Source organism: Musa acuminata, unplaced genomic scaffold (assembly GCF_036884655.1).
Source record: "Musa acuminata AAA Group cultivar baxijiao unplaced genomic scaffold, Cavendish_Baxijiao_AAA HiC_scaffold_417, whole genome shotgun sequence".
Lineage (NCBI taxonomy): Eukaryota > Viridiplantae > Streptophyta > Magnoliopsida > Zingiberales > Musaceae > Musa > Musa acuminata.
In genome coordinates, this window is record NW_027020665.1 from 932,932 (window position 1) to 940,465 (window position 7,534).

Here is a 7,534-nt window from a genome sequence, read left to right on the forward strand (position 1 = left end):
TACTTATCGCTTACTTGACCCGTTGCTTATTGACTTCCTACTTATTACTTAAAGAATGGACCATACTCCTCTCTACCCTTTTGTTCCGTAGTGCGTTAGCCGTTGCGCCTTAGCTTAGTGGGTGCGTGAGCTTACTCTTGGTCTTGTTCGTTTCGCATACTTGTTCCTTTGTAGATCAGATCTCGGATCTTGCCAGGAGTGCTAGTTTCAAGTCAGATATCCGCATCTAGGGCAACTCGGTAGTTCAAGTCATAATTCAACTCTCAAGTAGGCAAGTAGGAGTTACTGAATTGAACGCAGTTAGTTAGCTCCACTCTTATTCTTATACCAGATAGTTAGTTAGCTCCACTCCAAGCCTTTACCTACTTTTCTTTCCAAGTCATCCATGTGGCTAAGCGAACTATGGTTACCTACACGGGCCCCACACTATATCCTAGGGTCTAGAGGTCTGTAAAACCCCGATCCGGCTGCTCTGGTCGAGCCAATCGAGATAATCAAATCACTTCCTAGACTTTTCTCTGTTTAGTCCTACCGAACCAAAGGCTTAGCCTGGCATTTCCCTCTTCTCTCAATACTCTATTCAGAAAAAAGGGCTTTCAGCACCCGTTTTTAGCTCGCTACCGTTTAACCAGGACGTGACGGGAGCGCTAGTACATTATGGAAGAAGGCAAGATAGCTACCCATAAGAATCAAAGATATGCGCGCATAGTCAGAACGGATGAAGGACCGCTACCCATGCCATCTAGTTTAGGGCCAGTGGACAGTTAGGCGACTACTTCACTCTTTACTAATACAGGACAGAAAGAAGAGCATACCGCGCATGCACGCAATTCATTATGAGACTCAATCGAGTTACTGTCCCATCAACAAATTCCATGGATTTACGGATTCTTTTGGATTACCTGTTCGTCAAGGATCTTTGCTCACACCGTACCGCGACCTCCTCGTTTGTAGGCCTTTGGGGATTTAGGGTGTATGTATCGATGCGATGCCTTTCTTTACAATAGGAGCCTATAAGAGAGAGCGGAAAGAAGCCAACTCATCAAACTAGAACATTTTGGATTCATTCAATATAGACGTATTTCGAACTATAAGAGAATCCAACCATCTTATAGGCAGAAAGGAAGGGAGCCCCCTATGGGAAATCCGCTTTGATTGAATATTGGATTCATCACCGGGATGATGGAAGCTTTGTATAGGACTTACTTGTCTGTAGGCAGAATAGAGTATACGCCGTTAGGCAATTCGAAAAGCAGGTGTTCTCTTGGTAAAGTAGGTCTTGAGGGGAAGGTGCTGATGAGAGCAGCTTAATTAGAGGTTACGCATGTCTCTCCTTTTGTTTCCATCTGATGTGTCCACACACTAATAGAGTCTCTTAAAGAATGGAATAGTAGTGCAAATCTTCTATAATGAAGGTAAAGTAACCGAACTCAACCACAATAAGAACGAGGAGAGGCACCCACTCACGTAAGCGCAACAAACTTAGTATATTAAGCTAAGCGCGTTAGGAGTTAAGCCAGCCGGGTTGCTTGTTCTGTTCCCCCGAAGAGTAAGCTAACGCCAGGCCCCAGTTATTTCTCATTTCTGGTAAGAAAATCATCTAGTGCAAAAATGATAGAATAGAGGAACATGACTTTAACTATACGAGCTTGTTTCTACGTTACTTATGGTTATAGAATAGAGGAACATGACTTTAACTATACGAGCTTGTTTCTACGTTACTTATGGTTATGGAATAACATAGTCACACCATTTATTGCATCATTCATTTCTTCACTCTTGCTTAAGTACAGGTACAGGAAAGGCGAAGTCAATAAAGCCTGAAAGATATGCCAAACACAAGCACCGAACTCTTATATTCTACTTATGGGTATCGGATTTTCTAGTCTAATACTTATTGGTAATAGGATGGGAAAGTCTAACAAGCGGTGTGAACCTAAAAGGCTCTTTGCCACGAAGGACTTGTTTGCAATTGAATCAGAAGCGAGAGAACGGTTGGCCGAACCTTAATAAGGCTTCAAGGCTGCTCCGCTCTTAATTCGTATTTATCACCTTCTCTCAGGGCTGTTCAAGTGTAATTATAGATAGAATCCGCGGTTAAGTTAATAAGTCTCAAGGTTAAGTAGACATATCAGTATAAAGGTATAGTAGACACATGATAGAAAGAAGTAACAAAACAGCTTACAACACTTCCTTCTTTCGCTTCACTTAGTACAATAGGTCATTTATCTACCCTTGTGGAATTGAGTGCACCCTTTATGGAATCATATTTGTAACCTAAACTAAACGAACTGCTGACTCTAAGGATACTCGTAGAATAACTACATTATATATGACTGAACTAAAGAATAGAATGGAGTGCACACAGTATAATAAGTCTAGTCTAACTCGCCCTACTGCTCTTTACTGTTGTGGTTAATGCTTTAGGATACGAAGTTGCAAGTCAAGCACCGATACTTATAGATAGGAGATAAGTAAACACCGATACTTATAGATAGGAGATAAGTAAAGCACCAATACATCTTTTATTACCTGTGGTCTGACTCAAGCTATAATCACACACACACCTTTCCTGTCCTGATAGAGCCGACGCTTCTAGCAACACTTATTATGAACTACTGCAAACAAACTTGAAACCTTACTCTACCACTTGGAGCTACCGTACTCGGTTTGAGCTACAGCGGGCGGCTAAAGCTTTCTATACTGGAAAGGTTGTAGCGAGTTAGTTAGGGGTGCTATGATATGATTTGAACTTAAGTGCTCTGTGTTGTTAATCTGTCATAGACTTTCTTGTTCACTTCAATTCTTCGGAGTGCTGGTGCATTAGCTTACTTGAGCAGGTGTGTTAGCGAGTGACTTTATAGGAGTTCTGTGAGCTTCAAAGTACATAGGATTGAAGTGACTTGATTCTCTTCTTTCTTACCTTGCCCTGGCTTAAGGATAAGAGGTTGGCTTTGGGGAATCAGGAAGTCATTATTACCTTTCGTTCGGATCGGGGATTTGTCGTAGGTGCGTGCTTGTCTCTGTAATTCCAGTGGAATTCTTATACTAGGTTTGTGAGTTCTGTGAATTCGAAATATGGGTTTACAGCCTCGAGCCCTTACTCTCCTCTAAAGGATGAAACTAGCACCGAACCTAGATTTCACTGGCACTGCTGATTCTCGGCTTAAAGTCAAACAACCATACTCTTCACTTTCTTTCCCGCTTGCAGATCCCAAAAACAAGACTCCATAATAACTCGTAAAAACTCCCAACTCCCGACTTATGATCTTGATTCTTCTCTCACTTCTCTTACCTCTTCTCCTTACCTTGGTTCTTCTCTTGTCCAACTATACTTTCTATCTTCTGCTTTAACTATGGTTGACTTTGCGCTTGCAACTGACTTGCATTCGGCTTCTTAATACAATTCCACTCAAACAGAAAGCGACTCTACTCGGAGCAAAAGCGGGCGGCAAAAGAGACTATACTAGCCGACTTCACTCGAGCTGCTTCTTCTGATTCTAAGGATGCTGATTCTATTGGAGACTAGGATTCCACTAGGGAGTTATGCCCAAGTCCTGTGTCCGCCTGTTTTCGGGAACTAGAACTGTCCTCATAAGGTCTTACTTGATAGCTCAGCAGATAACCGGAAAGTAGAAAACAACAGCATTGAACCATTCTTTGCGCAACCTGGCAAACAACTACGTTAGTAGACAAAGCTTTTATATAATAGCCAAGCAGGCAAGAAGTCCTAATTAATAGCGGCAGCGCTTCAACTTCTTTTGAGTCCTGTGCCCTTAATTCATTTCGGTAAGTCTACTATATTCATTTGTTGGGGTAAGTCTACTACTGGTCAGAGGGGTGTAAGAAGTCACTAACCCAGTACTGTACGTGTTCGTAGGAAAGGCGGAATTCCACTCTTATTATAGATGATCGGAGGCCAAGCAACTGTCGGGATCTTTATGGTTTTCGAGTGGATCTTCAGCGGGAAGTAAGATAGGCTCTTAGCACCTTACTTATTAAGCCTGGCTTAGATCTTTTCCTAGTTGACCTGGTCGCCAGCAGCTTGTTTCAATTCATTAAGTATTTGTTGCAATAGGGGCTTAGAGAACTGGAGATCCAAAAATCTACTTAAGGACTGACCGCTGAAGAGGTTTCATTCTTTCTTATATAAGTGATGAAACGAGGGGTGATTCAATGCGGGGCGCCAGACAAGACGACAATGAGCAAATATTGGTTTACAGCCCCAACCCCAAGTAGTGGTGCTTTTGAATCAGTATTTCTTTCAGTAGTATCGTAGTCCAGAGCCATAACTTGATTTGTTTACAGAGAAGACTAAGGATCTCTCTTGCTGGTACGATCTTAGCGCATTCCTTCTTTCCCACTTTAGAGGATTTGTAGGCGTTAACACTAGAGGCCCTTATTGTAAGATAAGTTAGCTCCTGCCGCGACACCAGTGTCTTGTCGAGTTCAATTCAAAGACATAGGCTTTCAGCACCTTTCTTACACTCAGTAAAGACATAGGCTTTCAGCACCTTGTCGACCTATACCTTAATAGCAGACTTTAGCCCGAGATACCCGCTTTCTGAGACTAGTATAGTTCACTTTTGAACTCACTCCTACTTTTGCTTGGCCCCCGATTCCATTTCCTTAGGCAGGCTGAGTAGGCGGATCCGAATAAGTTGAAGATAGAGTTTTGGAACTTAACCGAACCCAGGAGGCGAAACAACTGAGGATGTACCCACTGGAGCAATTCTAATAAGGGAAGGAAGCCCATTTAGTAAGCTGGGCCTATTTCTTTCTTTGCAGGAAAGACTATCGGGACCTAAAGCACCAACTGTGGTAGACGCGACACAAACTACACTGAATAAAGCACCTTCTCTAATGGGAATGAAAGAGCATATATATGGGCGCAGTTCTATACTAGAGCATACACAAAAGAAATGGTAGGGCTATTTGACTGGTGAATCAAGACCATAACTTCTATAGGGGATTGTCAAAGATGACCCCTCTTAATAACCTCGAGTTCACTCCCTTCGTCCTACCAACCTTAGTGGATTCCGAGGACATAAGTGAATCTAAGTCGTTTTTTGAAAAACCCTATTTGAGTTTCAAAGATATAAGACTCGGGTTAAAAAACCAGATACGATGATACACTCTGCTTGCAAATCCATATTGTAGGGGAGCAGCAAGATACTTGACTTTGCGCAGCCACACCCATAATGTCATTTGTGGCACAAAATAAGCCTTCTTCCGCTTACGGGAGCTCTGGGATAGATTCTATTCTCATTCAACAAGCTTAGGCGTGTCAAGGAAGGGAATTGTGAAAGTATAAGTTTCCAGAGGTGATTGTGATTGACTTGCTTGTGTCTAAGGCATCAAGGGGAGTTCGGGTTGCGTGCTTGGCTTTTGACCTTTCTACAAGTCGACGAGAATGGCCAGTTACTGTTCTTGTTTAAGAAGCTGTGAGAGTGTTAGCGCTAATAGAAAGATCCTGATCTTACGCTTGAGAAGAACCAGTTTGAACTTCTATTATGGTTGGCGATATGGCAAGATGGAGACTTTGGTATTGCTAAGTACTTTCAATCAGGGGCTGGGGCTAGCTGCTGTATATGAAAAGTCAGAAAAGTACGCAGTTAGAGCAGAGCCTGCAGTCATGGGTAAGTCTAGAGAACGAAGGTCGTATAGGTGACTCTCAATCTGGTGCTCATGCCCTAATTATCTAAGTGGAAGTCATGTTCATATGATCTTATAGTCATTTCCATATCTTGCCCTCAACAAGAGCTCCGTTAGCCGATTGAGACAGGAAACTCAGCTAACACGCCCCGAGAGAGTCAACAGTGTTAGAGCAACGAGTCAAGAGTCAACAGTGAGATTACCTCTACGTGGGGGTCATAGCTGGAAGAAGGTTTTGAATGTGACTCTATAACTATGTGCATGACGAAAAAGGACTTTCAACTAACTAACTAAGAAAGTCAGCGGTCAGTTCTAATTCCGTGTCAAAATCTCTCAAGTATACGAGATGAGAAGAAAGATCAGTTGCCGAAGCCGAATCTCCTCTCTTTTATACTGCTGAGGTTAAGTGGAAAGAAACTGTCTCCAATTAGTTGGTTTCTGTACAACCGGTTTCAAGTCCTTCCTTCTGGGCAATAATGCATTTGTTGTGAACCTTTCGGGGGATTGTGTTGCTGTAAGATCATGCGCTGGCAAGTGTTGTATTCTGGCCCCAAAATACTGACTTGCAACTGGAACAAGAACTGCGGATTGTGTTGTAGTAACGGAATCACCTCCGGAAACTCAACTTGAAGAATCGCACTCAACGAATGAGACTCCCTTCCTAGCAGATTAATTGAACTGTCAACTCAAACTTATATTGATGAACTGGATGTTATATAAAGTAGGAATGCACCTGCTACACTACCATAATGAGTAGTTGTCTTTTGCCGACCTCACCTCTCGAAGTTAAGCTTACCTCTGACCTTTGACTCTTCCGAAAACGGAAATAGGGGCTGTTCACCGATACCATAAATAGGGGTGCCTTAATCTTGATGCTCCTTTCCCAAGTCCTGTCTTCCTTTCTTTTCAGGTTACTTATTACTTTTTAGCTGAGAGCACAAAGTGTTACCTACATCCATTAGCCCTAGCTCATTACCTATCTTTTCAGACGAAACTTTCGTTGCAGCTGACTTTCGAGCGGAACTTTCACGTAGGGTAATCCTCCGATCACAACTCTATAAGAATACGGAACGAAACCCACCCGACTATATTGATGGAACGCAGCTACCCGCTTGTATCAATAGAAAGAAAACCCACTATACTATTGACAGTGCCGATTCCATTCTTATAAGATAATATAGTTTATTCAGTGCCAACTCTCTTACTACGCTCTGGAAACAATTCTGATATTCGCCCCCCAACATATTAGAATGATTCTATTACATGACAATTCTTCTATCACTTTGCTTTGGAGTGGAGCCTATTACCTTTGCTTTGGAGTGGAGCCTATTACCTATGATTCTATTACTTAGTTGTTTGTCTGCTCACCCCCTGCTGTACTGGCACACAACCCACCCTACTATGTATCAATAGCATATTTGGTATCAATGGCATAGGTAGCAATGAACACCACCACTCACTATTGCGTGTATCAATAGCACAAACGAACGGAACCATACCTACTTGGCAAGGTACTCATTATTCAAGTCAAAAGCACATAGTCTTAAGGGAGCGCCTATCAGCCTGCGAGCGACCATGCAATGGTGAGCAACATAACTCTTTCTTTACATTTCATGAAACATAACTCATTCATTGAGTGGTCAATCAACAATAAAGCAAGGTTAGTTCACTTAGTCCCCAAGTCACATAGCTCATTCTTTGATTCAAGTAAACATAACTCATTCTATGCGCAGACCCCCGGGCACTCCGCCTGTGAGCTACCATATTACTCTTGCTTTGATGCCCCTAGACAGAAGATTGTTTCCGTAGTGCGGTTCTCTTATAAGATAGTTAGTTTCCTCAGCGTAAACCTAGTCTAAGTATAGGCACCCCCTACTGG